Below are 7,127 nucleotides of genomic sequence, written 5' to 3' on the forward strand. Positions count from 1 at the left end.
AACTAATATTTGCCGTGCTTAGATTTTTTGTTTGTCCATTTCATACATTTATATAATGAAAATTATTCATTTTCACCACAGCTCCAACTCCTCTTTTTTTTTTTTTGAGACCGGTTTTTCTCTGTGTAGCCCTGGTTGTCCTGGAACTTGGGTCAAAGCAGTATAAGTTGCCTAATTCTTTCCTTTGCTTAGTCTGCTATTCTTGATTATAAAGACCCTGGGACCTGAAAGACCCTCCATAGACCAGACTGGCCTAGAACTCACAGAGATCTGGTTGCCTCTGCCTCCTGTGTGCTGGGGTTAAAGGCCTGCGCTTCTGCCGCCGCCACCACAACCTGAGGAGTTTCTCTTTTCCTAAAATTAAAAACAAAAACAAAAACAAATCAACTTTGTTTTTATGTGTATGGATGTTTTTCTGGCAAGTCTGTTTCACATGCACGCCGGGTGCCCCCAGGGGTCAGAAGAGGTTGTCACATCCCCTGGGACTGAGGTTACGAACAATAATAGTAAGTTCCCAAGTGGGCGCTGGAAATTGAACCCAGATACTCTAGAAGAGCAGTGATTGCTCTTTACCAGTGAGCCATCCCTCCAACTCATCTCCCTCCCTCCCTCCCTCCCTCCCTCCCTCCCTCCCTCCCTCCCTCCCTCCCTCCCTCCCTCCCTCCCTCCAACTCATCTCCCTCTCCCTCCCTCCCTCCCTCCCTCCCTCCAACTCATCTCCCTCTCCTCCCTCCCTCTCTTCCCTCCCTCCCTCCCTCCCTCCCTCCAACTCATCTCCCTCTCCTCTCTCCCTCTCTTCCCTCCCTCCCTCCCTCCCTCCCTCCAACTCATCTCCCTCTCTTCCCTCCCTCCCTCCCTCCCTCCCTCCCTCCCTCCCTCCCTCCCTCCCTCCCTCCCTCCCTTCCTCCTTCCCTCTCCCTCCCTCCCTCCCTCCCTCTCTTCTTTCCTTTTTTCTTCTGGGACAGGGACTGTCTAGTCCTAGCTGTCTTGGAGTTCACTGTGTAGACTAGACTGACCTTGAACTCATAGCCATCCTCCTGTCTCTGCCTCTCAAGTGCTAGAATTGAAGGCATGTGCCACCATGCCAGGCTGAAGATTATATATCTTTAATAAAATAGTAGATTTCCATCTGGCTTTTTCATAGATCTTTAGTTTTGTTTATCCTTCCAACCCCAGGCCCCCTCTTTGTCTTCAACCCTTTCACTATTTAGACCTTTCTACCCCTAACCCTTCCTTCTGTTCGGCTTTCATGTGTGATGAGGTCTGTCTCCCCTGCCTGTCATGGCCTGCTTCTGTCTTTCTGGCCTTTATTTTGTTGTGTTTGAACTTCTAAGAAAGCAATAATCGGGCCAATTTGGGAGTAGAAACTTAGGTTATTTTTGAGACAGGTTCTTATTATGTAGTCCAGACTGGCCTGAAACTTACCATATAGACCAGGCTGGCCTCAAACACCCAGAAATCTGCCTGCCTCTGCCTTTGAGTGCTGGAATTAAAGAAATGTAGCACCATGCCCAGCAATAGTTTTATTTTAAATAAGTACCACTAGTATCATAATTAGTAATATTAATATAGTCATATATATTATATATAGTTGTTATCTCCTATATTGTGTGGCTTTTTTTTTTCAAGACAGGTTTCTCTGTATAACAGCTCTGGATATCTTGGAACTTGCCTCAAACTCACAGAAATCCACCTGCCTCTGCTTCATGAGTGCTGGGATTAAAGGTGTGCATCACTGTCATCTGGCTATTTATCATGTATTTATTTGTCTAATTTTTGTGTATGGGTGCTTTGTCCACGTGTGTGTTTGTGTACCATGTGTGTGCAGTTCCCAGAGAAGCCAGAAAGGGCGCTAGAGCCTCTGAGTTGTTGTTGAAGAGGCTTGTTACCTGCCATTTGAATTCTCTTTAACTGCTGAACCATTTCTCCAGTCCTGCTTTTGTCTTACTGAGAAACGGTCTTGTGTAATTGAACTTGAACTTGCTATGTAGCCAAGGATAGCCTTTAATGCCTGATCCTCCTGCCTCTACTTCCAAAGTACTGGGATTATAGTCTATAGATTTTTGTCTATTATTTATATTCCTTCTTTTTTCTTGTGGGTTTTTTGTTTGTTTGTTTGTTGTTGTTTTTTGAGACAGGGTTTCTATGTGTAGCCTTGGCTGTCCTGGAACTCACTTTGGGATTAGAGGCATGTGTCTCCACCCGACTACAGTAGAGATGTAAGGAGAGTGGGTTGCCAGGCTACGGCTGTACTAGCCGCTTTGGTTTATCCCCCGCCAGTCGCCTGGGCTCTGCCGCGCCAGCCTGGTTCTAGATCCACATGAGTCCCAAATAAACACACAGGAGGCTATATTAATTATGAAGCTGTTGGCCTTGTTTGTCTCTTACTGGCTAGCTCTGCCTTAAGTAATTACCCCATAATTGTTAATCTAAGTATGTTTCTTACCGGAGAATAGTTCCTGGCGTCCTACCCCCATGGCGTCACATGTTGACTCTCTTATGTTTCCCCTTCCCAGAATCCTCCTCGACTCCTAGTCCCTCCTATCTAGGTTTTCTATTGGCCAGACAGTACTTTATTGACAAATGCACAGGCAAATAACAGGACTTCCCCAACATCTCCTCTTCTCTGTTTAAACAAAAGAAAGGTCTTAATTTTAACATAGTTCAGTTCAGTTCAGAGGGGTTAGCCTGGGCTTGTGGGGCTTCTCCCAGGGCTGGGTTTCACCGTGATGGTCTTGGTGCTGGGTTCTAAGACTAATGTCTGGACTTCATTCCTTTTAATCTTTTCAATTAATTTTGGCAGAATCACATGTTTATAATTCATTCTGGTCATGCTCCCCTAGCCCCGTCTTCGATCCCTCCCACCCACTAGTCTCCCATCTCTTTCCCACATTCCTGACTTCGTGTTTTGTTTTGTGACCCACTGAGTTTAGCAAGAGCCATCTGTGTGACCCTGGATTTGAAACTATCCACTAGATCTGGGCCCGGCTGTAGGTGAAACTGGATGTGATTATAACAGAAGACAACGATTCCATGCCTCCTAGAGTTGGCCATAGCTCAGCAGTAAGTGGTGCCGCACAAGTCCCTCCCTCACCGATGGCTAGCTGTTGGCAGGGCCAATCTTGTGCAAGCCTGGTGAGGTCATGATTGCAGTGGCTGTGCTGTACCTAGAAGGTGGCATTTCACAGACTCCTCCCTGTCTTGCAGCTCTTGAATTGTTTCTGCCCTCTCTCAAGCCTTGTTCCTTGAGCCTTAGTAGGGAGTAGTATAAATGTCTCCATGAAGGCTAAGTCCAGGAGCAGTGTGGCTGGGTCATATGGTAGTTCTATGTCTAATGTTTTGAGCAACCCCAGACTGATTTCCAAAGAAAATGTTCTACTTTACACTTTTACCAGCAGTGAATAAGGGTCTCCCCTTTCTCACAGCAACACTGGGATTTGCTGCTGCTAGTATTCTCGATGATGGGCATTCTCACTGGGTGAGATGGAATCTTAAAATAGCTTTTAATCTGCATTACTCTGTTGGCTAAGATGTTGAATTATATTTTTTGGGGGGACAGGGTTTCTCTATGTGCCCTGGCTGTCCTGGAACTCATTATGTAGACCACACTGTCCTTGAAATCACAGAGATTCTCCTATCTCTGCCTCCTGAGTGCTGAAGTGAAAAGCATATGCTTTCATGCCCAGCTCCATATTTAACAATTAAGATAAAGTGACCACTTTACTGACCATTTCTATTCCTTCTTCATAGCCCACTTCAAAAATTAAGTTGTTTTGTTTTCTTGGTGTTCAATTTTTGAGTTCCTTGAATATTGTAGACACTAACTGCTGTCAGAGGTAGAGTTGATAAAGATTTTCTCCCATTCTGTGGCCTGACTGGTAGTTTCTTCGCTGTACAGAGGTTTTTAATTCCATGAGATCCCAGCTGATTGTTTATCTTGTTCTTTTGTTCCCAGCCCCTATTCAGAAAGTCTTTACCTGTGTCTATCTCTAAGTTGAAGCATACTCCCTACATTTTTCTCTAGCAGTTTTGGGGTATCAGGTCTCATTCATGTTAAGGTCTTTGATCCATTTAGAGTTGAGTTTTGCGTGGGACCACACTGAAAATTATGACATAGATTCAAATGTTAACTTAAATAACGCTATTCTGTTTTTCTGAGGTGTAGGCTTTAGCGGACGCTGTAACAATACGCGACACACAATTACTGACAGTAAAGCTAAGTATTTAATGTAGAAAATTACTCACAAGATACCAAACCCAGAGGAGCAGTTTTTCAGCTAGCTGCCGGACTGGAAGCCGATCTCCAGGAAAAGAGAGCGAGACTTCCTGTGCGCTGTCTTTTATGCCTTCCCCCCGTAACGCCCCTAGCCATGCCCAAAAGTGGGCCTGGCTAGTGACGTAGTTCCGCCTACGTACGTATACGTCTTTACGTCAAGCCGTATACGTCTTTAGTCCTGCCTAAAGTGGGTGTGGTTAGCGGTGTGGTAAACCGCCCTTTTATTACCTCATCTGTATGCGCCTCTAATAAGTCACATGTTTAATGGCGGCATCAGACTTCCTCCTACACTGAGGAATCCATATCTTTCTTTTTTCTTCCTGGCATTGAACAGTAAACTTTTATTTTAGGTGTATATACCTTCTGGTTTGCACTAGTTTTTGTTGTTTCTTTTTTCTCCTTTTAAAAATTTAAATTAGAAGCAAGCTTGTTTTACATGCCATTACCAATTCCTTCTCCCTCCCCCTCCTCCCCTGCCTGCTACTGACCCCCTAACCCATACCCTTTCTGCTCCCCAGGAAGGGTGAGGCCTTCCATGGGGAATCTTCAAAGTCTGTCACATCATTTGGGGCAGGGCCTAGGCCCTCCCCTGTGTGTCTAGGCTGAGAGAGTATCCCTCTATGTGAAGTGGGCTCCCAAAATCCATTCGTGTACTATGGATAAATACTGATCCACTACCAGAGGCCCCATAGATTAACCAAACCTCCAAACTGACATCCTCGTTCAGGTGGTCTGGAACAGTCCTATGCTGGTTTCCCAGCTATCAGTCTGGAACCCATATCTCTTGGGTAATTTAAATATTGAACATTTGACAGACAGTGCAGAGAGTTCAGGAACACAAAGGACATTTAGGAATTACAATGGCCAGTCTTAACCAATTTTTAGGATATAGGAATGTTTAGGAGATTCATGAATCGAATGTCAGGGCATGTATACAACGGTGTTTGTAGAGACATCTGGGTCATAGAGATGTGGGCTTACTGAACGGATTAATTGCTTGATTGATTCATAGTATGACATTATAGGGAGGTGGGCCATATTTGGAGGAAGTAGGTCCCAGGCCATATCCTGGGGTTATATGTTTCCCTGGCCTTTTCTCTGCTTCCTGTGAACAGCTCTGCTCTGCTATATGTTGCTGTTGCCAGGATGTTCTGACCAGGTACTCATTGCCAAGCGACCATGGACTAAAGCCCTTGAAACCATGAACCAAAAGACCTTAACTATGTCAAGTATTTTGATTATGGTGGTGGCAAGGCTGACATAGGAGACACAGAAGGGGACCCTCATATAGGGAAACCTTATCCTTTGACTTGAGAAAGGAGACTGGCTCCAGTCCAAGGCTCGCTGTCTGTTCCTGTGGTCCTCTGCCAAGCAACCAAGGTATCCTTCTTGTATTCAAGAGAACAAATCTGAACACACGGCTTTATAGGATCATGAATACTTCACATAGATACAGTTTGTATAAACTGAGGCTGGGGGCTTTGAGTGGACCCCTTGTTTTGCCTGTAGTTTAACAGCTATCAGGCCCCAATGATGAGCGCTGAGAATAGGTTTCTCAGGTCCTTGTGGTCACGCCATCCTGGTCTCTGTTTGTCCTTTTGGAATGTCTTCCCCACATAGAGCCTCAGTCAGATGGCATGTGAAATAAGTCTGGGGGCAAACTGATTTGGTGGTGGTTTTAAGTTTCTAATCACCTACAGGTGAATTTTTAGACTTTTCAAATGTATGATCCTAGATATACCCACTGTCTCTTTCACTGTCCTTTCCCACACCCTGCCTCCAAGTATGACTCTGTCCTTTAAAACTCAGTGAGATGTGGCTTCCCCTGTACAGACTTTTCTGGTACCCAGAGATGCTCAAGTGCTTTCACCCTTCATGGTGACCTTTGACCCAAAAGAGAATGTCTTTCCTTTTCTTTTTCCTTTTCCCTTCCCTTCTCTTCTTCCCCTCCCCTCTCCTCTCTTCCCCTTCCCTTTCTCTTCTCTCTTTCTTGTTAGTTTTGTTTCCTAAGACAAGGTCTCAGATAACTCAGGCTCGTCTAGAACTTTCTATGTAGGCAAAGATGACCTTGAATTCCTGATCTTGCCTCCTTCTCCTGAAAGATGGAATTATAAGCATGCACCACCAAGCCTGATGTGTTTTCCCCCCAAAATGTTTATTCATTTACGGAGACAGAGTTTTGCTACATACCCTGGCTAGCCTCAAACTCATATCAATCCTACTTTCGCCTCCCAAGTCTTGGGGCTGGAGGTGTGTGCCACTGCACATGGCTCCTGTCTATTTTTAGTACACTGCTGTCTTGGCTACTGTATTTGTTACTTCTTTGTTGCTGTGACAAAGTATCCCAACAAAAGCAACTTAAGGAAGAAAGTCTTTCTTTTAGCTCACAGTTCCAGGGTATGGTCCATCGTGACAGAGATGCAGGGGAGAGAGGCAGTGGGTCACGTGGCACCCCAGGCAGGAAGCAGGGGAAGAGGGATGCTGGTGCTCAGCTGGCTTTCTCATTTATTTATTTATTTATTTATTGGTTTTACGAGACAGGGTTTCTCTGTATTGTTTTGGAGGCTGTCGGTCCAGCCCAGCCTCGAACTCACAGAGATCCGCCTGCCTCTGCCTCCCGAGTGCTGGGATTAAAGGCGTGCGCCACTACCACCCGGCTTAACTTTCTTATTTTTATGCACTCTTATACATCAGTCCAGGGAATGGTGCCATCCATGTTGAGTGTGACTCTTCCTACCTCAGTAACCTAGTCAATGAAGTCTCTCATGGGCATGCCCAGAGCCTAATTTATTATGATAACTCCCTCATGCATGCCTGGATGCCTGGTTCTTTGGTGATTCTATCAGCAAAT

This window comes from Mesocricetus auratus, unplaced genomic scaffold, assembly GCF_017639785.1.
Source record: "Mesocricetus auratus isolate SY011 unplaced genomic scaffold, BCM_Maur_2.0 Super-Scaffold_100019, whole genome shotgun sequence".
Taxonomy (NCBI): domain Eukaryota; kingdom Metazoa; phylum Chordata; class Mammalia; order Rodentia; family Cricetidae; genus Mesocricetus; species Mesocricetus auratus.